Source organism: Panthera onca, chromosome B4 (genome assembly GCF_046562875.1).
Source record: "Panthera onca isolate mPanOnc1 chromosome B4, mPanOnc1 haplotype 2, whole genome shotgun sequence".
In the NCBI taxonomy this organism is placed as follows: domain Eukaryota; kingdom Metazoa; phylum Chordata; class Mammalia; order Carnivora; family Felidae; genus Panthera; species Panthera onca.
In genome coordinates this window covers 54527093-54550792 of record NC_138345.1, presented here as the reverse complement: position 1 = coordinate 54550792, position 23700 = coordinate 54527093, and the positions used below count along the sequence as shown (strand labels likewise).

At 44.1% G+C, this 23700-nt stretch overlaps 1 long non-coding RNA gene and 2 pseudogenes across 8 annotated transcripts in view; all 3 read left to right on the top strand.

Moving 5' to 3' along the window:
- Positions 1 to 11847, top strand: part of LOC132677337 (cationic amino acid transporter 3 pseudogene) — a 184994-nt pseudogene extending 173147 nt beyond the window's left edge. For 3 of the 6 annotated variants that reach the window (XR_013556834.2, XR_013556832.2, XR_013556833.2), the window contains 2 exons: positions 1149 to 1388; positions 6462 to 11847. The product of XR_013556834.2 is annotated as a cationic amino acid transporter 3 pseudogene, transcript variant X3 (transcript). The remainder of the gene's footprint in view (positions 1 to 1148; positions 1389 to 6461) is intronic. The other 3 variants (XR_013556835.2, XR_013556837.2, XR_013556836.2) reach the window with 2 other exon arrangements.
- The window catches only part of LOC145715613 (uncharacterized), a 338798-nt gene that overhangs the window by 24955 nt on the left and 290143 nt on the right, over positions 1 to 23700 (top strand). The gene's annotated exons all lie outside the window — the stretch shown is intronic.
- The window catches only part of LOC132694624 (cationic amino acid transporter 3 pseudogene), a 136754-nt pseudogene that overhangs the window by 50644 nt on the left and 62410 nt on the right, over positions 1 to 23700 (top strand). The gene's annotated exons all lie outside the window — the stretch shown is intronic.

The following is a 23700-nucleotide window of genomic DNA, read 5'->3' as shown; positions in this document are numbered from 1 at the left end:
ACTTTGGTTTTGGAGTTCGGAAGGAGTTCAGAGACTGAGAGAAATACACGGAGGAGAGGGAGGGAAGGGGGAGTTGGGGGCATTGTGGAATTCATACAAGCTGACTTCATGTTCCCTGGCCTCTCTCTGCATTTCTTTCAGCACCTCCTATGCACCAAGCACCTCCTTTGGAGAGACTGTTTCCTAGTCAAAATGAGATTCACAGACCCAGGGCCCTCATTAGGGAAATATCCTGGAAATGTGCTTGAAGTAGATGATGGTGCTTGTTCTACTCTCCTGTTTACACCTCTGTTTGGCCCTTTATCTCTTTCAAAAACAAAACAAACACAAAAACCCAAACAAATAAACAGAAAACAAAACAAGCAAAACAAATTATATATATAAATTTATTTTCTCTGTCGTAAATGCCTCTTATGGTTGCTTCATATGATTATGAGCAGATTCTTGTCCTGGGTAGTGAGGTTGAGGTGGGAGTGTGGATTCCAGAAGAAGGAGGTAGATAGATCCTGGCCCTGCCCCCTGGAAGCTTTTTAGAGTATAAAGGACTTTAAGTTACACATGCAGGACACCAGCACACAGAAAGGGAAAATTAGTTTTAGCTGAGCATCAGAATGGACCTTAAGTGCGGATGGGTATTGGAGGGAGGTTGGAGATGGGACCAGTCAAGATGCCTTAGGAAATGCTTCCCTTACACAAGGGAAAACATTGTAGAATAGGACTGAGAAGACCTAGAACATGACGACAGGATAAAAGGGAGTGAGGAAGGCATCCCTGGCAGGACAGGCACTTACTCAGGCCAAAGGCTCATCCAAGGAAGGGTAAGTCAAGATGTGAGGAGCTGAGCCAGGAGGGAGGTGATGGGCCTGAGGGTAGAGGAAGATTTAGGGAAGGGTTCTGAGAGGTGGGTCAGAGAGTCTGGACTGAATATAAAGTATTGGAATAATTGTAAGTTACTGCACAGAGAGAGGGCCTTTCTGAAAATAGCATTTGAGGATGATGTTTTTGTGTACTGTTATAAACTGGATTTGTGGTAGGCTTTCTCAGGATTCCCAATCATGGCTTTGCTTTGTCTTCTGTAAGCTTGCTTGTTCATTTTTCTTCTGCCTGCTTGTGTTGGAGTAATGAAATGTGATTTATTTAATTTCCAGATGTTTTGTTCTTTGGGTTGTTTCTCTGGTATCTTCATACTTTGTCTGCAGCCCACTGTCCCTTATCTTCAGTAAATGTGAGAAGAGCACAAGGACCACCCTGCACAACACAGTTGAGGGAAACAGAAATGATCAAAAGGCTTACTCATCTCTGACTCTGCTATTTAGATGGTCCTCCTTTGGGATTCCTGCTCAGCGTCTATGAATGGACTTCAGAAGTGTGTAGGACATTTTTTTGAGGTGACTAACCTCAGAGGGGTCTGTGATTCAGCAAATGACAAGCACCACTGTTGTATCTTTGTTGGAAGGTTGGCAGCTGGAGGTGGTTCCCCAGAGAGAGAAACGTGGTACAAGCATCCTTAGGTGCCCAGTAAGGAAACTCTACAGACAGTTGAAGGAGCTGAAGGAGAAAGAGGAATTGGGAAAAGGGAAATGGACTCAGAAGGAACTGGTAGGAGGGGTGCCCCATCTTCCATTGTTCTCCACCCTCTTTCTAGCAGGATTTCCTTCTCTGTGTTTTCCATGTCCTGACAATTACAGGATGCAGTTACCCTTCATGTAAACTCCCACAATATTGTCTCATGCAATTCCTTGTTGAACCTGACGTGCACAGAGTGGAGTCAACCCCTCCCTCAGTCATGGACTGAGCATCATTGCTTCCTATCAGGCCCCTTTTCAATGCATTTTATTTTACCCCTTTCATCTTGATCTCTATTATTTCCCCTCCTCACTGGAGGCACTTCCTTCAGTGTATATAACAAATGTTCTCCCAATCCCTGCTCTATATGTGTATTTAGATACATTCCTTCACTCTACAAATACACAGTTGTAGTGTGGGGACTAGGCAAAGAAAAAAAAAACAATAAAAAATGCCTTGCTTTCATGGAACTTACACCTTTTGGTGTGAGGAAATAATAAACAAGTAAGTAAAACATATAGTACCTTGAATAGTGAAAAGTGGTATGAGGAAAATGAGGGCATGGGGATAAGGGATGGCATGGGTGGTTAGGAGCAGATTGCAGTTTTATATATGGTGATTAAGGAAGGCTATGCTATACATGGTCTTTTACCAAATGCAGTGAAGTGAGTAACCATGGGGCTATCTGGGCTAGAAGTGGTATGGTTATAGGGACAGCAAGTACAAAGGCCCTGAGGTAGGGTCTTGCCTGGTATGTTAGTTGGCCAAAATTGTTAGGGGGCTAGAGAAATAATATGAGTGGGGGAAGAAAGAGAAACAGAGGCTGAGTAGCAGGTGGGTCAGTGACAAATACTGTAGGACTTTGTAGGTCATTGTAAATGCAAACATTGGCTTCTACTCTGCATAAAAGGAGAAACCAGTAGAAGGTTTTATCAGAGAATGACATGAAAATTTTAACAGGTATGTGCATATCCTTGGCAAATAGGCAGCACTCTTTGGCTGTTTTATAAATGTATATAAATGTAACTGTGCTGTATACCTCATCCTGCTTCTACTTCTGTTACTTAACATTGTTTCTGAAATGTACCCATGTTGTTATCTTTAATCTACTTTTTAAAATTTTTTTTCAACGTTTTTTATTTATTTTTGGGACAGAGAGAGACAGAGCATGCATGGGGGAGGGGCAGAGAGAGAGGGAGACACAGAATCGGAAACTGGCTCCAGGCTCCGAGCCATCAGCCCAGAGCCTGATGCTGGGCTCGAACTCACAGACCGCGAGATCGTGACCTGGCTGAAGTCGGACGCTTAACCGACTGCGCCACCCAGGCGCCCCCTTTTTTTTTAATTTTTTTTCAACGTTTTTATTTATCTACTTTTTAAAATTTCTGACTGCTGTGTAATATTTCATTGTGTATATATGGCACATTTTACTTACACATTCCTCTAGTAACAGAGGCTGGCATAGCTCCAAATTCAGAAACAGTCCTGTGATGAACTCACTCATATGAGCCTCCTTATAAACTCAGGACAGAGTTTCCCTGGGGTGTATATCTCAGAGAGGGATTGCAGGGTGGGAGGGTGTGCATTCTTAATTCCACTGATTGTGCTTCAGGATGGTGATCCCAGTTACACTCCCACCAGTGTTGGGTGCTGTTTTGTATCTTCTCATCAAATTCTTATGTGGATCCTGTAAGGCAAGTGAAGTAAGGTTCCTTGTGGTTGAGGAAACCTGAGGCTTAGAGAGATCAAGCAAATAACCCTGGTTTATATAGTGAAGTGGAAGAGGAAAGGCTCAAATCCAAAATTTCTGACATAATGCTCATTGCTCTTAGCACTATAGTACCCAGAACTGTCCCTTCTCGGAATAAGGTGAGGCATCCATAGGCAAAAATATTGATGATGATGATGATGATGATGATGATGATGATGATGTTGTTTAAGGCTTTCATTTTCTTGATGCCTGAACGAACCCAGTGAGCTTAGAACCTGCAAGTGTTTAGCACCATGTAGGGGGATGTCTAATTGGGGTACTTAGCATTTCAAGGCAAAGTATATGGAATAAAGCTGTTTTCATTGTTTCATGAGGGCGAGCTAACAGGCTCGAATTTTAGTGGATGATTTTGGGGCTAGAAATTTATAAAGACTAACTGATTTTCAAATTTGGGAATTTGGATCGGATTTCAATATTAAACTTTAGGTAGATTATATTAATTGCATATTGTTTGCTAGGCACTGAGCTAACTACTTTATAGGCATAATTTCTGTATGCCTCACAATTACCCTATGAGGTACTTTTACTTTCATTTGACTGTTATTGAAACTAAAGCACCGAGAGGTTAACTAATTTGTCCAGAGTACCCAGTATAAGGTTGAGTTGTGATTTGAACCTGAATCATGTACCTGCAGAGCCTTTACTCCTAAATGCTAAACTGTGCTGCTTTTCTGTGAAGGAGGCTTTTGTAATCTCTTCCCTTTGAATTTGAGGACAATTTCTTGTCATTTGGGGTGATTTAGAGCAGCCATGGGAAGCATGGGGCTAGTGGACAAGAATCTCCAGAGGGACAGGATATGAAATTTGAAAATGTTCCCCAGTGTTTTCATTATGCCTCCCTCTGTCCCCCAAAGTAAGAACCTCTGCCTTAGGACATCCCACCTAGGTTATAGGGCCTGATATCTTCAAAACATTTGAAAATTCTTTGTCACCATGTGTGGTTTATACCTGCCATGTGTGATGTATAGTCAAGGTTTCATCAGTTTGTCTTCCCTTCACACTTTTCATTTTGCTTGCCTTCTACAAGGATGGTAATATGATTTATATCTTTATCTAAATGAGAATTACAAATATTGTTTGGCTACAAAGTATGTATCTCGCAAAGGCAATTAGGTAGGAATTCTGGATTACGTTCTCTTTCAGATTTGTATTCTCAGTTTGTGTATTTGTTCAATAAGTATCTATTGAGCATCTAAGTCACACTTTGATAGAAGACCCAGGCAGATTAGCTGGAATTATGATACATTAGGATAAATGGCACATGGGGAAACCCACGTTTTATGAGAGCACACAGGAAAGGCAGCATAAGGTCAGGGGAGGTTTTCTGGGGAGGCAACTTCTGAGCTGGGAACTGAAAGAGAAGTAGGGGGTTAGCTAAGTGAAGGGACAAGAAGGCATTAGAGACAGGTAATAGGGTGAGTGTAGAATTTCACAGCTGGAGCAGGAGCTGGGCAGGGGATGAGGCTGCAGGAATCAGCACAGGTCAGATGATGAAGGAAGGAAGGGCAGTGGGAACCACTGAAGGATTTGAAGCCTGGGGGTGGGTGGGCAACACGTCAATGACATTTATAGTGTAGCAAGATTCCATGAGTTAAGTATTGACTTTGTCTATGTTGTGTGCTTCTTAGTAAATCATAACCTTGGAACTGGTGGGTGGCAAATAAGGAGTCTAGATGGATTTGTACACAGAAGCTTTGACCCATAACATCAGGATTCCTTTTGATAATCTGTAGAGAAGACTTCAATTTTGACTTGGTCTTTCTGCTTTTAAAACCCTCTGACAACATTTCCTAAAATTCTCTCAAAACCAAAGCCCAAGTAGCAAGGAGAATGGGGGCTGCATGACTTTGTTTTCTCTGTTTTTCTCTACTCATGTCTGAGACATTTGCTGTGAATTTTTCATCAAAGTCTTGCTCCATTTGATGGAGGGGGCCATTTGAAGAGCAGCAGTGGAGGAAGGGCAAGGAGGAAACACATGTAGGGCTCCTTTATTAACAAAACGTGTTTGGCATATTGAGACCATGGTTTGAGCTAGTGAAAAATAACTATGGTAGAAAATTAAGAGGAAGTTACAAGTTAGTGTTTTAATATAAGCTCACAGAGCAGGGCAGTGTCTCCAGGTGGCTGACTGCTGACATCACAGATGGCCCAGGGTGTTTATAGAGCATAGTGTGGCCAGTGAGGAGACTGTCTGCAGAAGTGAGGTCACCTTCTCTCCTGGAACCCAGAGAGCAAAGAGACAGAAGGAATTGTTTTGGTTGTGAGCTACTGAGCTAGGTGACCTACTTCTTTCCTTCCTACCCATCACACTCTCATAACTGTGGACATATAAACTGCAGTAAGTTTTGCCTGGTTGTTTTGGCTGAGGTTTACTGAATGTCAGAATTCACAAAATGGCCTTTCTGGCTCTACTCCCTTAGTGATGGATACTTGGTTGGCATATGCACCTGTTTCTCCAGTGTTTCCTCATCAGACAGTCTCGTCCTCTAGTTCTTGCAGGTAGTTATGAAGGCCCTGCCTCTTTATCTGTCTTCCTCTCTTCTCACATTGCCCCCTGTGGGCCTAGATGGGTAAAGGGAAGGGTTGGACTGTACTTTCCTTGCCATCAGTACAGCTAAATGGATGATGCAGGATGAGGAGGAAGGGGGCCATCTGATCTTGGGTACTGATTTGGGGGTAAAGAGTTTTAAGGAAGTGATACCAATATTGTATTTTAAATTGAGATTTTATTTAGGAAATTGTTCTGTCACTGCAACAAGGCTCTCTAGTCCATGAATTAATATCATAACATATGCTCAAGTACCACACAAACATCCCATGTGTAAATTACTGCACAAGAAATTCATGCCCTATTGTGTCCTACAGCTTCATTAGTTCATGAAGCTACATGAGTTAGATGAACCCAAAGGGGATTTTGTCATGTGGTGTGTAAAAGGAGAATGTGGGGAGATATTTGCCACTTTTCTGGGGTGGGGGGGGACAAGGTTGATTTGTTATGATCTTTTATTTCAGTTTCTGTGATACTCAGGCTGCAACAGGTGACATGGGACTCATGAGCTGTGGTTGTAAACTTTCATTAGTTTGTTGAACACCATTGTTCAGTAAATATTTATTGTTTATTTAGGATTTATGAAGGGCTATCACATAACAGATGAAATACAAAGCAGGAGCATTGAAGCCTGAGTAACGGACCTTGTCAGCCCCAACTCAACTTAGCTAAACGTAGCCTCACTGAACCTGATCCGAGACTCTGCTTCCTGGGCTTGCTGCAGCTCTCTGATCCTGGAATCCTCTTCAGTTCCAGCTAGATGCTGCGTCAGGCACTTCGTAGATTTGGTCAAAAACTGGTACGCGGACCTACGCTGAAGGAACCGGTGGCTGAGAATGACCCACAGAGAAGACTGAGCACTCTGGATTTAGTGGCCCTGGGTGTAGGCCGCACAGTGGGTGTAGGTGTGTATATCCTGGCTGGTGAGGTGGTCAGAAATCAAGCAGGACCATCCTTTGTGATTTGTGTTTTGGTGGCCATCCTGTCTTCTCTATTGGCTGGGCTGTGCTATGCAGAGATTAGTGCCCGGGTTCCCCATTCTGGTTCTGCATATCTCTACAGCTATGTCACTATAGGTGAACTCTGGGCCTTCGTCACTGGCTGGAACCTCATCCTCTCCCTTGTTGCTGAGAAAGCCATTGCGTTCAGCACATGGATCTTAATTTTTGACAACCTGCGTGGAAACCAGGTCTCTCAGACTGTGCAAGAGAGAATCTCAGGGCACATTTCCCATTTCCTTAGAGAATATCTAGAATTCTTTGTTCTTGGTTTTATGGTGGTGTTCATGGAGTTCAGGTATTTTTGGTATTTCTGGCCATTATCGACTTCCACACTTGCCAAAGTGTTCACATTGGTGAAAATTCTGGTTCTCAGTTTTGTCATCATCTCTGGCTTCATTAAGGGGGACCTGCACAACTGGAAGCTCACAGAAGAGGACTATGTAAAGGCTGGGCTCAATGACACCTCAAGCTTGGGCCCCCTGGGCTCTGGAGGATTTGTGCCTTTTGGGTTCGAGGGGATTCTCCGTGGAGCAGCTATCTGTTTCTATGCATTTATTGGTTTTGAGAGTATTGTTGCCAGAGTTGAAAAAGCCCAGAATCCCCAGCATTCCATCCCGATGGGCATTGTGGTTTCACTGTTCATCTGCCTTCTGGTATATTTTGGTGTCTCTTCAGCACTTACGCTCATGGTGCCTTACTACCAGATTCATTCTGGGAGCACCTTGCCTGAGGTATTTCTCCATATTGGCTGGGTCCCTGCCTACTATGTGGTAGCTTTTGCATTGCTGTGCATTCTTTCCACCAGCCTTTGGGGCTTTGTGAGGCCGATGCGTCGGGTGTTATACATGATGGCAAAGGATGGCCTCCTGTTCGATGTCCTTACCCGTATCTCTTACCGCGAATACATCATTATCATAATCATTGTGATGATTGGAACAGTTGCAGTCATTATATCATTCCTTGGCGTCACTGATATCTTGGACCTCAGGTCGGTTGTGTCCCTGATTTCTTACTCCCTAGTTGCGATTTGTGTTCTCATCCTCAGGTATCAGCCTGAGAGGAGGAATGGGGGAAATGAAGCAGAGGATCAGGAGGAGAATGTACCTGCAGAAGAGAGGCTGACTCTACAGCGACTACTTTTTCCAGGCAGCTCCTCCCCCACTCCACTCTCTGGCCGGGTTGTCTATGTTTGTTCCTCACTGCTTGTTCTCCTAATTATTCCTCTTTGCTTGGTGCTGACCCAGTGGCCAGTTCTGCTTTCTGGAGACCCAGTGTGGATTTCAGTGGTTGTGCTTCTCTTGATGCTCATCACTGGGCTCACTGGGGTCATCTGGAGACAGCCACAGAGCTCCAGTTCCCTTCGCTTTAAGGTCCCTGCTCTGCCTCTCCTCCCACTACTGAGCCTCTTTGTGAATGTTTGCCTTATGATGCAGATGACATCTGGCACCTGGGTGGTATTTGGTGTGTGGATGCTGACTGGGTTTGTTATCTACTTTGGCTATGGGGTCCATCACAGCTGGGTCACTAACCCCACTTAAGTTTGGCCAAAAGTGTAGACCTTGAACTCAGCTGTGTCAGCACATATGCAGTCGGACATCATCACACCTGAATGCAGTCAGGTCCCCCTGCCTAATAATGCAGTACTCTTGATCACATGGAAAAGTAGGCCTCCCATGGGATGCTGGTGGGTGAATACTAATAGAGCTCTGTGTATATTGTGGAGTGAAGGATGTGCCTTTGCTCATTCTTTTTTTTTCTTTTGTTTTTTTTTTTCCTTTTTGACTTGTCTACTTATATTGCGTCTATAGTTGGTTACAGGCTTTAAAATATTATTATTAAAAGAAACTAGAAAAAAATTTATTTTCTTGGTTAAATATCCAGTAGCTGTGGGGTGCCTGGCTGGCTCAGTCAGTAGAGCATGCAATTCTTCTCTCAGGGTGGTAACTTTGAGCCCCATGTTGTGTACAGAGATTATTTAAAAAAAATAGCCAGTAGCAGAATTACTGGATCATAGGTACTTTTATTCTTAATTTTTTGAGGAACCTGCATACTGCTTTCCACAGTGGCTGCACCAACCGACATTCCCAACAATAATATCTGAGTGTTCCTTTTCCTCCATATCCTGGACAATACTTGCTTATCTTGTCTTTTTGATTTTAGCCATCCTGACAGGTTTAAAGTGATATCCACTTGTAGTGTTAATTTACATTTCCCTGTCATTAGTGATGGTGAACACATTTCCAAGTGTCTGTTGCCCATCTGTATGTCATCTTTGGAAAAATGTTTATTTAGTTTCTCTGCCCATTTTTTAAATGGACTGAGTTGTATAAGTTCTTTCTGTATTTTGTGTATTAACCCATTATTGGATATATCATTTACAAATATCTTCCCTTATTCAGCGGGTTGCCTTTCTCTCTTGATGCTGGTTTCCTTTTCAGGGCAAAAGCTTTTTAGTTACATGAATTCAAAAAGATATATGCACCCATATGTTTATTGTGGCATAGTTTACAATAGCCAGGACATGGAAGCAGCCCAAATGTCCCTTGATAGATGAATAAAGAAGATGTAATATCTATCAAATTATCTATCTATCTATCTATCTATTATCTATCTATCTGTCATGGAATATTACTGAGCTATAAAAAAGAATGGAATCTTGGCATTTGTAACAACATGGATGGACCTAGAGGAAATAATATTACATGAAATAAGTCTGTTCAGAGTAAGACAAACACCAGATGGTTCCACTCTTATACCAATTTAAGAAATAAAACAATAACAACAAAAAAAGGAAAAAGTGAGACAAAGAGTAAAAACAACCCCATACACTCAAATATAGGGAAAAAACTGTTGGTTGTCAAAGTGAAGTGGGTACAGGGATGGGTGAAATAGATAAAGGGAATTAAGAGTATACATATCAGGATGAGCACTGAGAAATGTGTGGAATCGTTGAATCATTATGTAGTACACTTAGAATAATATGACATTGTATGCTAATTATACTTCAACAAAAACAACAAAAACAAGAAACTAGAATCAAACCAAAAAAAAAAAAAAACATGAAATATGGCCCCTGCCCTTAAGGGGCTTATATTCTAATACAAGGGGTAAAGCATAGCTGTAACACAAAGTAGAAAGTGTTGTCATACTAAGTAATATACAAATAAAGTGTCATGGGAATTCAGAGTGGTGGAGGATCCCATGGGGTTGGCACAGTGGTGAGGGTTGATTGGTGAAATCAGAGAAGACTTTGTAGAGGAATGGCATTTGAGTTGGCTCTCTCCAAGACAGGTTAGGATTTTCCCACATGTGGGCAGCGGTGAGAGACTGTAGGCTGAGAGAACAACACTTGGAGAAGCACAGGAAAATGAAGCAGTGTTCAGAACACACTGAACACACTGTAGTGTGTGTAGCCTGAGCCTTGGCTGTGAGAGGGGCCAACAGAACATGCACAGGTGGATTGGAGCCAGAGCTCTCCTCTGAGCACAAAACACTTGGATTTGAACTCACTACCCATAATGAAAATCCATAGGGTTGGTTCTTCTACTGGGTGATATCTGTGTTCTTGGACTTGAAAGTTTCTCTACTCTTGTCTGCTTTGGTCCACCTGCTCAGAAAGTGCACAGCTGGGAGCCAAGTATCCTGGATTCTGCTCTTGTTCCCACCATTAACTAGCAATGTGACCTTGAGCAAGCCTTTTGGTTCCTTCAATGTTTTGCTTATTTATTTTTATTTTTTTGTAACACGAGACGTCAGAACTGATTATTTCTAAAGTTAGGTTCACTTACAGAATTCTAGGATTTCCTCTGGTTCTTGTGTCTTGTTATTCTCTCAGCTAGGTCTCTCAACTGCAGGCAACCTGAACCTGCGTCCTGCCCACTTTTCACTACAACCCATGTTGGAGTTATAAGGATGTGATAAATAACATCCCATTTCTCACTCCTATGTTTGGAACAACTGATAATCAAGACATAGAGACAGTTGATTAAACACTTAGCTTTTGATCTGTAGCCCAATTGGCTTGCTAAGCCTGCATCACTAAATTAAACAGACTTATTCCTCATCACAAGTAATGCGAAGCAATCTCCACAAGACGCCACAGGAAAGATTCTGCTTTAATTAGATTTTTTATGTATGAGCAGGTTGCAATGCATGTGCTTCGGTCAGTTTGGCCTGGAAAAAAAAGGAAAACCAATAAAAAAATGGAAGGGGCTGAGCTGGGCATGATTAGTGCTGTTTCTTTAACTCACTAATCAAAGTGACAGTGAGGAGGGCAGTACTATTCCTGAGTTGGGGGGGGGGGCAGGAATAGTACTCTGTCAGTGGTTCTCAGTTTTCAGCAGGTGTCACCATACCCTGAGGACTTGTGACAAAACAGATTGCTGGTCCCTGGCCCCAGCATTTAGAATTCAGTAGGTCTGGGTAGAGCCCACAACATGTACTTCTAACAAGATCCCAGTTGATGCTGATGCTTCTGGTCCTGGGACCACATATAGAAAACCAAGTCTCCACATGGAAAGATGGAAGTGAAGGACACAAAGTTGCCTTTTGAACACTTGCTTTCATTTCATGAAACATTTAGATTAAAATACAATTGTTAATCCAATCACCATGGGGAAATCATTGTGAATCATTTCACAATGTATATGTATGCCAGATAACCACAATGTATACTTTAAATATCTTAAATATTATATGTCAATTTTACCTCAATAAAGCTGAAATAAAAAATAAAATACCACAGTTATCTGAGTGTCTTTATTTTTGTATATTGTTCTTGATTGTAGATCATAGGTAAGGACTATATCTTGTTCGCTCCCCCAGAGCATTCTCCTGTACCCAGACACACAATGAGCATTTAATAATTCATGGTGAATTGAATAGAGCTTTACACATTTCTTTGGTACAGAAATTCTCCTTCCTTTTAGGCTAGCACTGTCTTTCTCCTTTAAAACTATCTTCCTGGAGCCTTCCTTGACAAACAGCATTTGTCTCCACCCTAGACAAAACTACATCTAGAAGTGTATCTAGATCTGTACCCAACATCTAGAACTGTACCCCAGCACTTGTAGTTTTGCCTTTGTGTGGCTCTGCCTGGAGTTCTACTGACTGTCCTGTCTGTTCCATCAGAGTGCAGTCTTGCTCAGAACAAGGAGCAGATTCTCTACTCCCTCTAGACTCAGTGGTAAGAACCATGTTCACTCAAAGAGCAGCAGCCCTGGGGCAGCTGATTGCCTGACATGACCTCTCCTGGTCTTGCTCCATCCATATTCATGGGACATGGAGAGGGGCCAAGGTACAAAAATTAAGAGAAGTCTACCTGACTTCAGGGAATCCCTGAAGATGAGACTGGCTCCAGCTTGGGCACAACAGACATCTTTCTTAAAGAGTCAGAGTTTTATGGTTGGCATATGGGGGCCAGTGTTTTTCTATTGTATTTATGTATGAGGCCTTACTAGAAAAGAAGGATGGGAAGCTACTTTATTACTTGTGGAATCTGTCACGTTTCCAACAGAGAGTAGGTGCTTCCGGGGAAGCCTGCTAGAGGCAGGATTACCCATATACTTATCCCTTCCTTTAGATGCTTTCTTGGGAGACTGGTGCAAAAATCTTGTTGAAGCATCTTCAATTATTTTGGGTAAAGAGAATTTACACCCCAAATGGGACGAAAAATGAACGGAAATAGGAGGAATTACTAACTGGACAGGGATTGAGACATCATTACTTTGGAAGGGAAGGTATGAGTAGAAACTGAGAAAGAGGTGTTGGTCAAGGGTCACTTCCTGGAGAGGGTGCCTATGGAGCAATTTGGGAAGTAGAAGAAGGACAGATGAACTGGAAAAGAAATGGGACAGTATTCTAGGCTGCATGGACCTCTAGGAGGCATGAGATATTGAGACTTTTGTGAGGGATGTGTGTTGGCATTTGAAGGGAATTTATGACCCAGGTTTGTATTGTGTATTGTGCATCATGTCATGGAGTAAGATTTCTGAATCAGGAAGGAATGAGAGGAGGAGTTAAGATGGGGGAGACATAGCTGGAACCTGGGCTTTCCTCATCCCTCAAACACAGCTGTCAGCTCACTTGGAAAACCAGGAAACCTATCTGCAGAGTGGCAGAAGGATTTCCACAGTTAGAAGGAGAAATCTTGGCAGGTGTGAGGTATGCGAAAGTGAATTGGGAGAAAGATGGCAGGCTGTAGAGGGGAGGGAACCCTTTCCATGGAGAGACAAAAGAGAGAAAAAGAGACCCGGTTTGAGAAAGTGCTGCATCAAGTTCACACAAAGGGAAAACCTTTCTGGACCATGGACTGGAGAGTGAGAAGTACTGAGTGTCCCAGTTACTTTTTGCTTGCATTTGGGGCTCAAAGTCTGAAATTTTGGAATTGCACAACCTTCTAGAGTTGAGCTGTAGAGCTGTTGCTTGTGCTCCTGGGGAGGAGGGAGCTGGCCCCACAGTGCTAGCTTGGTATAGGGATCTCTGGGATGCACTGGACATAAAAAGTCCCCTTCCTGGAGTACTTGTGGTAGAGGATGTATTGCCTCCCCAAGGACAAAATACTCTGCAGGTGCCAGCAAAAGGCCTTTCATTAGTGGGGGACAGAGGCACACTCAGATGGAATATAACCTTTGCGGTTTTTAGCAGTGCTACTCCATAGATCCCTAACACTGCTCAGGTGTGGGACAGTTTTTCAGGGACAGAGAACTTCCAGCATGGAGAGGCTCTACTCTGGAGGAGGGGAGTGGATCTGCACAGTGCAAGTCTCACACTGGAGTGCAAGAGTCCCAGACCAGGATGAGAGACTGGGGTAGTGCCTTTTTCCCCCTAACACCAACATGGTGGGACTTCAGAGATCAGACAGCGACGCCCAGTAGAGTCGGGACCTGCATACACTGAACCCTGGTCCCATGCTGGCAGCTGCTTATTAATTGCAGCAGGGCTGACTCTGAGCCAATGCAGCAGACCTCTTCTCCAGACCAGCACAGCCAGCACCTCTCATGCACCAAGTGCACTGAAAATGAAGTGCTTCAAAATGACACCTGCCGTCCTTTTTTTTCTTTTTTCCTTCTTCTTCTTCTTTTCTTTGGAGTCAGTCTCATAGTGTCTTGTTGGTTTTATTCAGTTGCTTTTCTTTTTCCCGATTTTTTTGTGTAACAGGCTTCTCCCTCATCCCTTTTATCCAGGGCTACTTCAACAAACAAACCAAAGCACGCCTGGTTAAAGGTCCAAACACTCTACCACTCCAAGCAAGGAGGAACCCTGCAGAGGACTGACCAGTGGGAAAGAGCAGCAAAATGCAACAGCAGAGTGCACACCAAAAATACTTACTGGAGTGCCAGGCTCTGGGCAGTGTATGGCCCCGTTTTAATATAGTGGTAACTCTCAGTTGTAGGAACCACAACAAGCTTTTATATCACATAAAAGACAGAAACTTAGCCAAATGACTAGACAGAGGAATTCTCTCCAAAAGAAAGGTTAAGAAGAAATCTCAGCCAGGTACTTGATCAAACAGATAGAAGGAATATATCTGAACAAGAATTTAGACAACAGTCATAAGACTACTAGCTGGGCTTGAAAAAAAAAAGCATAGAAGACACGAGAGAAACCCCTGATGCAGAGATCAAATACCTAAGAACTAGTCAGGATGAAATAAAAATTTTTATACCTAGGTGGGGCTGGGTGGATAGTTGGTTAAGTGTCTGACTCTTCATTTTGGCTCAGGCCAAGATCTCCTGATTGTAATTCGAACCACACATCAGGATCCCCACTGACAGTGTGGAGCCTGCTTGGGATTCTCTCTCTCTCTCTCTCTCTCTCCCTCTCTCTCTCTCACACACACACACACACACACACACACACGCACACACATACACACAATGAAACAACTACGTAAACTTTTTAAAATTGCTGTAACTGAGATGCAAAACAAACTGGATACAGTGACAATGAGAATTGAAGAAGCAGAGGAGAGAATAGGTGATATAGAAGATAAAATTATGAAAAATAATGAATCTGGAAAAAAAGAGGGAAAGGAAATTATTAGATCACAAGCGAGACTTAGAGAACTGATTCCTTGAAATGAAAAAATATTCATATTATGGGAACCCAGAAGAAGAGTGAGCAAAAGGGGTAGAATATTGATTTAAACAAATTATACCTGAGAACTTCCCTAATCTGGGGAAAGAAACAGGCTTTCAAATCCAAGAGGCACAGAGAACTCCCCTCAAATGAACAAAAACAAGGCAACACCACAATATATCATAGTGAAACTTACAAAAATACAAATATAAAGAGAATTCTGAAAGCAGCTAGGGATAAAATGTCCTTAACCTACAGGGGTAGACTTTTAAGGTTAGTAGTAGACCTGCACGTGGAAACTTGGGAGGCTAGAAGGGAGTGGCAAAAAAAATATTCAATGTGCTGAATGGGAAAAATGTGCAGCCAAGAATCCTTTATCTAACAAGGCTGTCATTCAGAATAGAAGGAGAAAAAAGACCTTCCCAGACAAAAAATAAGAAGTTTGTGACCACTAAACCAGCCTTGCAGGAAATTTTAAAGAGGACTCTGAGTGGAGGGGAAAAAAAAAAGATCAAAGCAACAAGACTACAAAGTACCAGAGAACGTCACCAGTAACAGCAACTCTATAGGTAACACAATGGCACTAAATTCATATCTTTCAATAATCACTCTTAATATAAAGGGACTAAATGGTCCAGCAACAGACATAGGGTATCAGAATGGATAAACAAATCAAGATCCATCCATACATTGCCTACAAGGGACTCATTTTAGACCTAAAGGCACCTGCAGATTGAGAGCGAGGGGATGGAGAACCGTCTGTCATGCTAATGGAGGTCAAAAGAAAGCTAGATTAGCCATACTTATATCAGACAAAGTAGATTTTAAACCAAAGACTGTAACAAGAGATGAGGAAAGGCATTATCTCATAATTAAGGAGTCTATGCATCAGGAAGATCTAACAATTGTAAATATTTTTGTCCCAACTTGGAGCACCCAAATATAGAACTTAATAACAAACATGAAGAAAATCATTGATAATAATACAATAGTAGTCGGGGACCTTAATACCCCAATTACAACAATGGACAGATCATTTAAGCAGAAAATCAACAAGAAAACAATGGTTTTGAAAGACACTGGACCAGATGGACTTAACAGATACATTCAGAACATTTCACACTAACGTTCTTCTCAAGGGCACATGGAACATTCTCCACAATAGATACCATACTGGGTCACAAATCAGCCCTCAACAGGTAAAGAAAGATTGAGATCATACCATGGAGTTTTTCAGAGCATAACACTACGAAATTTGAAATCAACCATCAGAAAAAAATTTGGAAGGCCCTCAAATATATGGAAAGTTAAAAGAAAATCTTACTAAAGAATGACTGGGTTAACCAGGAAATTAAAGAAGCAATAAAAAAAAATTACATGGAAGCCAATGAAAATGAAAACAGGACAGTACAAACTCTTTGGGATGCAGTAAAGGCAGTCCTAACAGGAAAATACATTGCAATCCATTCCTATTTCAAGAAGCAAGAAAAGTCATAAATACACAAGCTAAGCTTACACCTAAAGGAGGTAGAAAAAGATCAGGAAATGAAGCCTAACGCTAGCAGAAGGAGGGAAATAATAAAGATTAGAGCAATAATAAAGGATTTGGAAACAAACAAACAAAAAAACCCAAAAACCCAGTAGAACAGATCAATAAATCTAAGTGCTGGTTCTTTGAAAGAAGAAAGAAAATTGATAAACTCATAACCAGACTTACCATAAAGAAAAGAAAGAGGACCCAAATAGATAAAATCACAAATGATAGAGGAGAGATCACAGCCAACACCACAGAAATACCAACGTTATAAGAAAATACTATGAAAAATTAAATGCCAACAACCTGGGCAGCAAATGGACCATCTCCTAGAAACTCACAAACTACCAAAATTGAAATAGGAAGAAATAGAAAATTTGAACAGCAAGGTATCTATAATCAGAAATTCCAACAAACGAGTCCTGGGCCAGATGGCTTCCCAGGGGAATTCTACAAGAACTTAAAGAAGGGTTAATACCTATTCTTCTCCAGCTGTTCCAAAAAATAGAAATGGAGGGAAAGCTTCCAAACTCATTCCATAAAGCCAGCATTACTTGATTCACAAACCAGACAAAGACCTGACTAAAAAGGAGAATTACAGGCCAATATCCCTGATGAAACTGGATGCAAAAATTCTCAACAAGATACTAGCAAATTGAATTCAATAGTACACTAAAAGAATTATTCAACATGATCAAGTGGGATTTATTCCTGGGCTGCAGGGATGGTTCAATAACCACAAATTAATCAACATTATATATCACATTAATAAAAGAAAGGATAATTACCTTTGATTACCACATGATCCTCTCAATAGATGCAGAAAAAGCACTCGACAAAACACAGCATACTTTCTTTGTAAAAAAACAAAAGCAAAAACAAAGTCTTCATAAAGTGGTTATAGAAAGAACATACCTTGAGATCATATAGGCCATATGTGAAAGACCCATAGCTAATATCATCCTCAATGGGGAAAAACTGAGAGTTTTCCTAAGGTCAGGAATATGACAGGGATGTCCACTCTCATAAATGTTGTTCATGGAGTGTTGGAAGTCCAGGCTTGAGCAATCAGACAACACAAAGAAATAAAAGGCATTCAAATTGGCAACAAGAAGTCAAACTTTCACTCTATGCAGATGACATGATACTCTACATGGAAAACCTGAAAGACTCCACGAAAAAAATGCTAGAACTGAAACATGAAATCAGCCAAGTCATAGGATAAAAAACCAATGTACAAAAATCTGTGGCATTTCTATACACCAATAATGAAGCAGCAGAAAGAGAAATCAAGGAATTGATCCCATTTGCAGCAGACCAAAACCCATAAAATACCTAGGAATAAACTTAACCAAAGCGGTAAAGATTTATACACTGAAAACTGTACTCCCAAAGCCAAGACTACACTGTATACACTGTTGAATAAAAGTGTCTGGTTTGTCTGGGTTCTGTTTCATTGTGTGCAGAAGGGCTCTGTTGTTTTCCAGGAAAGAATGCACAATATATAGGTATACAAGGAAACATTAATCAATCATATGGGCTAAGGGTCCTGGCTAAAGCTTCAAGACTACTAACTTGATTGCAGTGGCCCAGGCAACTCAAAGAGGTCGCCTAAGATTCTGCCAGAATGAGGGCATTCACCCTGGTGTCCTAGGTGAAGAAGGCTCAGAGATCTGGGAGCCCTGGCTGAACAGAGGGTGTATGTTGCTGGTGGGGTGGGAGTACAGTGGCCTGAGCTCTTGGAGATGTGTGTCCTGGTGTCCTGAGCTGGGCTGAGTGGAGGTGGTTGGAGGGGAGGACAACCCCATCAGCTTAGGGAGGACTCCAGGCTCAGGGTCTGTCTTAGAGCATATTCTCTGCAGGAGGCCCAGAGGGGAAGAGAAGAGAACGGGAAACAGACATTTCAGACCCATCCAGCCTCATTCCTTCCCCTCTACCCACCCTCACCTAGCTAAGTCCAGCCTCTCAATGGGCCATTTCACACTTATTACACACCCACTGTGTGCTCCAAGCTCCAAAGTGTTCTTGGCCCATTCTCACCCCAGGAACCACTGCCTTCCCCTTGCAACCACACAGATCCTCAGTATTCTCAGTCCCTAGCTTGATCTCACAGCCCAGAAGCCTCTTTGGGAGCCTGGGATGTAGAACCTAGATATTTGGGACATACCATGGAGACCCTGAAGAAGTGGGGGAAGGGAAGGTTGGGAGAGAGCCCCACGATTTCCTGAGGACAGGATGATGGCTTAAATTAGCAAGAAAGATTCAAGTGAGAGGAGATGAAGAACTTCTCTTGAGCAGACATCACTACTTGTTTTCTGAAGCTAAAATCTTGATACAGGGATTAAGATGAATAGGGTCCCATAGAGAGAGATCCTCTCCCCAGGATTGTTTGGGTTCAGCAAGGTGTGGTGAGGGAAGGGGAGACCACCTGGAACAAACAGTTGGTAAACAAGGTGAGGCTCTGGGGGAATCTGTGGTTTCCATGTGGAGGCCTGGGTCCTGTCCTGCACACACCCTGTAATTGTGAAATTATGCGGAATCCTCTGGGCTCTCAGACATCAGTGATCTTGGAGGAGAAAAGATGCAGGGGCTGAGCAGATTCCTTTCTCTCCTGCAAACCTGTGCTAGGAGCTGAGGGGGAGTCTCCCTCCAGCGTAAGTGGAGGCAGAGGTGGTAGGACAACCTGCGGCAACAGTCACCATTTGCCTCTGTCTTCTCCTGAGATTAAGTGGCTTTGGGATGACCAGGTAATCAGGCCTTCCCTGAGGTCCCAGAGCTGCCAAGGGTCCCTTTCAACCTTGGGCAGCACTGAGCTATGGGCTCTCCGCACCACTCAATGCCTGTCAGGAAGGGACAGGGTCACCATGGAGGACCGAGTTCCCCAGGTGGGACTGAATTACCTAGGAGGTTTTCCTTGGTCACCCTATCCCACTCACCAATTTCCTGATGGAGAGAGGTCTCTTCAGCTCTCCTAAACACCTGACAACGTTTGCCTAGAGGAAGAGAGAAGAGATAGTAGGCATATGGCAGGAAGAGAGAGAGGGGGGCAAATGTCCTTCCTGTCATTGGGCTCTGAGCCTTGTTCTACCCCCTAGATTCTGAAAGGTGTGAAAGGTGTAGAAATGACCTTAAATGGGGGCAGATTGGTAGGATGCAGCAGGGTGGAGAGAGGGAGGTAATGGGAGAGTGGAGCCCACTGGGAGTTGGGGTTTTCTGTGGAGGTGAGCCAGGAGGGGGGAGGGAGGCAGGCTGGGTGGGGTGGAAGGTGGTGAAGGTGGGAGGGAACAGAGTGGGAGGTGGGCAGTGCAGGGGGTCACAGGGATGGGGGTGAGCAGGGGAGGGAGGTGGAGGAACCAGGATGGGGCAATACCTGATGGAAACTCAGAGATGGTCAGGGTGGTGGGTTGTCTGGAAGGACTGGAGCAGGATCCCACTGAGAGGAGCCCAGAACCCCCTCCCCCAAGCATGGAAGTAGTTTCTTTTGGTTAGGGAAGTGGGTTCAGGGTGTAGGGACGCTGAGAGGATAGGGGGTAAAGCTGGTGGATCACAGATGGGTCAGACATTTCCTGGGGAAGGGGAACCATGATCAACAGGGCAGATTCAGAGAAGGAAGTACAGAGATCACTGCTTGCAACACTCTCACTTGACAGACAGGAGCCAGACGCCCTGCAGGAGGGAATACTCAGTGTCTCCTGCTACGAGATGGCTGCCTCTGGAAAACCTGCCCCGGACTCCTAGTCTAGGAGTCCTTCTTGTTCCCCATTTGGAGGACCCTGGACTCTGTCCCCATTCTCTTGGCTTTATGGAATGGGAAGAGGTGGAGAAGGACTTCTGCTAGACTGGGGTAATAATCCCCCTTCCTCCTCCTCTAGTGACTCCTTTCTAGCCTTCCAGCTGGGCTTCTAGGCCTCCCATGCACTGACACCTATTCCTTCTCCTTCTCGCCCTCCCTCCACAGACTCCCAGGATCTGGTCTCTTAGCTCCGTCTGGGCAGCCATTGCAGTGTTTAGTCCTCCCTGCCCTGCTGTAGCCTCATAGTCTGACTCTAGTCTGAACCACCCCCTCTCCTCCTCCAGCAGATTACCCTCCTAGTCCTTTGCAAAATCACTGGTTACTCTCCTCCTCTGGGATGTCTTCCGTGATTAAATCGCCTGGTTCTGGATCCCACACTGTTTCTTTCTAAACCACAGGAAATGTACCTGCAGGCCTTTCCTTGTTCTGGTTTCTTCTGTTTCCTGACTGGTTTTCCTGGTTTTCTCCTTTCTCTTCAGACTCCATGTATGCACCAGGAGGGCCAGAACTGCCCTGGAGAATTGCCTGAGCCCCTCCGTGTTCTCTGTGTTCTGGGAATGGCAGAGATAATGATGTCCAACTGGGTCTCACCCCAAGGACGGAGGTGGCAGTGCAGACCCTTCCCTGTCTGTATCTCTGTGTTTTATTGGGGTGTAGACTTCACCTCCTGGTTGCATCCTTCTCCTGTCTTGGTTGCCCTTGACGCAGTTAACAGGCCTCTTATGGCTGCTGCCCTGGAGCTCCTGGGATGCTGGGACAGGTGTGTGTTGCAGGGAGTATGGCCGGAGTCACAAAAGATGAGTCCATAAACAAAATGCAGTTAAGTGAAGGTCCTCATACTCATGTTGGAATGAGGCTCCGACTCCAGAAGGAAGCTTCTTTTTATTAGGATACTTGCTAAAGACTATGTGCATAAAGTCAGCTAAGCATGTGTATTAATCAATTTACTGGTTTAGTTTTTCAAGGTTGAATTTCGAGTTAATTGGTTTCTATAACACTAGGAAGGGTCAGGTGGGAAGAAGGATCTGGCCCTGGACAATGTTAATGGCTCTAGGCGTTCCTTGTTCCTTAGGGAGCTGCAGCCTGCTTTCAGCTGTGTAAATACGGTCCTAAGGCCTTGCACCTTCTCCAGCCTTTCCCTTTTGAAGTCTCTTCCTTTGATGCTTCTCTCCTGCATCTCCCACAGGTGTGGGGAGTGGCAGACAGTACCACTGTGATTTCTCAACTTGGGCTTCACACTGCACCTGACCACTTGCTTCCTGATTGGGTCTCTGCAGACCCGTTTTCCCTCTCAGGCTTGTCTTCCACCCTCACTTTCCTTCCTCCACTCCCTCCTCACACAGCCCACCTATCTCCAAAGCCTGAGTTCTCTCTGCAACCTCTCTCTTTCCTTAGAACCTTGGGGTTGGCCTCCTGCCTGGCAAGGAGGATGTGTGGATGGAGATCTGGGTGGAGGAGATCTGGGTCCTGGCTCTGGTGAGGCACCAGGCCTAGCTCTGGGCCCATCTGTGCATTTGTTGCCACCTTAAAGCCATTCTGATAACTGCAGGGTTGGGGTCATTGCTGAGAAAGGAAAGGGGGAGGGCCTGGTTGGCTTTTAGAGGGAAGCAGGCCTCAGAATTGTTAATTGACATTGGAGGTTTTCTCAGGGAGCCTTTGAATACCTACCTGGCCTGGGAGTGAAAGCCAGTGAGGAAAGTCAAGTAGCAGGGATACATCTAGATGGAGAGAGGTAATTGAAACTCTGTCCTCAAGTCTCAAACCTACAATTCAAATTCTCCTTCCCCAAAAGTGCCCTAAAAGGGAAACAATCTGAAACTAAAGCAGGAGGAAGTGATATCAGACCTGAGAAGAACTTCCCAATAAATCCTAAAGTGTATTTGGATACCACTGCTTCTGACAGTTGCCCAACTTTACAATGCCTCTCATCCCAGTGAGCTGCCCCTCCCTTCCCCAGGCTCCCTGATCTCATCATGCTCAGCTCATTGTGCCTATTCAGAAAAGCCCAGTTTCCTCAGCCTTCCCTACTCCAGTATGAGTGTGGCTATGGGCAAGATGCTAATCTGGTAAGTCCCTTCTGTGGTCTAACTGCAGTCCTGCATGGAGCACTGGAAGTGGAGAGAACCTCCATATGCCCATAAGAACTGCAGATGGGAAGGAGGCCAGAGGAAGGACCCTGTGAGGAAGGTTCTGAGGGAGGGCAGTTCTACCTCAAGTTCTCCTCCATCCTCCTCTCTCCTGCCCCACTGGGTCTGTGGAGATGAAGACCATGGGACAGAGTGGTACACACCCTGGAGAACTCTCTCTGCTTGGGCTTCAGGATTCACAGGTGCTGGGGGTAGGGGAAGCTGAGTTCCATCATGGCCCTTGTTATTGTCTTCTGTAGAGTGGGTATATTGGGGAGGGAAGAGGGGAGGCAGTGTTTGTCTCAATCAGCGTGAGTCCATCTGGTCTCACCCAGAGTCCCTTTGAAGCCGTTTTCTCTCCAGGCACCAAAATCCAGTCCCTCATAAGCTCCCATGATGATAGGTCCTCCTCTACTCCTCCCGCCCCCACCAAGTACAGCACCCTTTATTGGGGGCTGAGAATCACCAAATTCTCCTGACTACCCCCACCCCCTCTGTTTCTGCTGTCACTGCTTGGACATCTTGGCCAGGAGCCCTGGCTCTATGCACGCAAGGTGGGGACTGTGTCCAGGCGCCCTCCCTCTGAGGTACCATTTTTCCCTTGCCTCATTTGCTGCCACCCACCTTACTGAGTTAAGTTAAACAGTAATACTCTGTACGCTCCAGCCCCATGGAGCTGGACTCTGGGAAGACGAAAACAATTCCTGATCCTTCTCATCTGGCTGCCTTATAGTTTTTCCCCTGCTACCTGGTATACTCATTTATGTATGTGATAATATCAGAATAGTTTTGACTTCGGGAATTTATAGTAGAATGGGCACCTTGAGAGCCCCTAAAGGTGATTGGCTTTTGTCTCAGTCCTTAGCAAGGAGGAGGCTGTCTGCTGCCTCTTCCATTCTGGGGAAGGTGTGTGGGAGCTGCACCCAGAGGGTCCGGGGGGAAAATGCAAACACCAGAGTATATTAGGAGGCACATGGCGAGAGGGAAAGAAAGGGGGAGGGTTTTATCTTTTCAGGTTTCCCCCATGAGTGGAAAGTTGGAATAAGGTGTTTGAAATCCTGGCATGTTTTTCTCTTCTTGTTTTCTTAGGAAGGAGTCCTGGATTGGGGAATGACATGGAGTTCTTATGTGTGATGGACTATGCAGAAGGGGTTGTGCGTGGCACGCCTGCATGCACATATTCACCCACCAGTCCACAAGTTTGCACATGTGCCCCCCTCCCCCAAACTGGTCCCATTCCACGGAGTCAATGCATTCAATCTAGTTACTATCACTTCCTCAC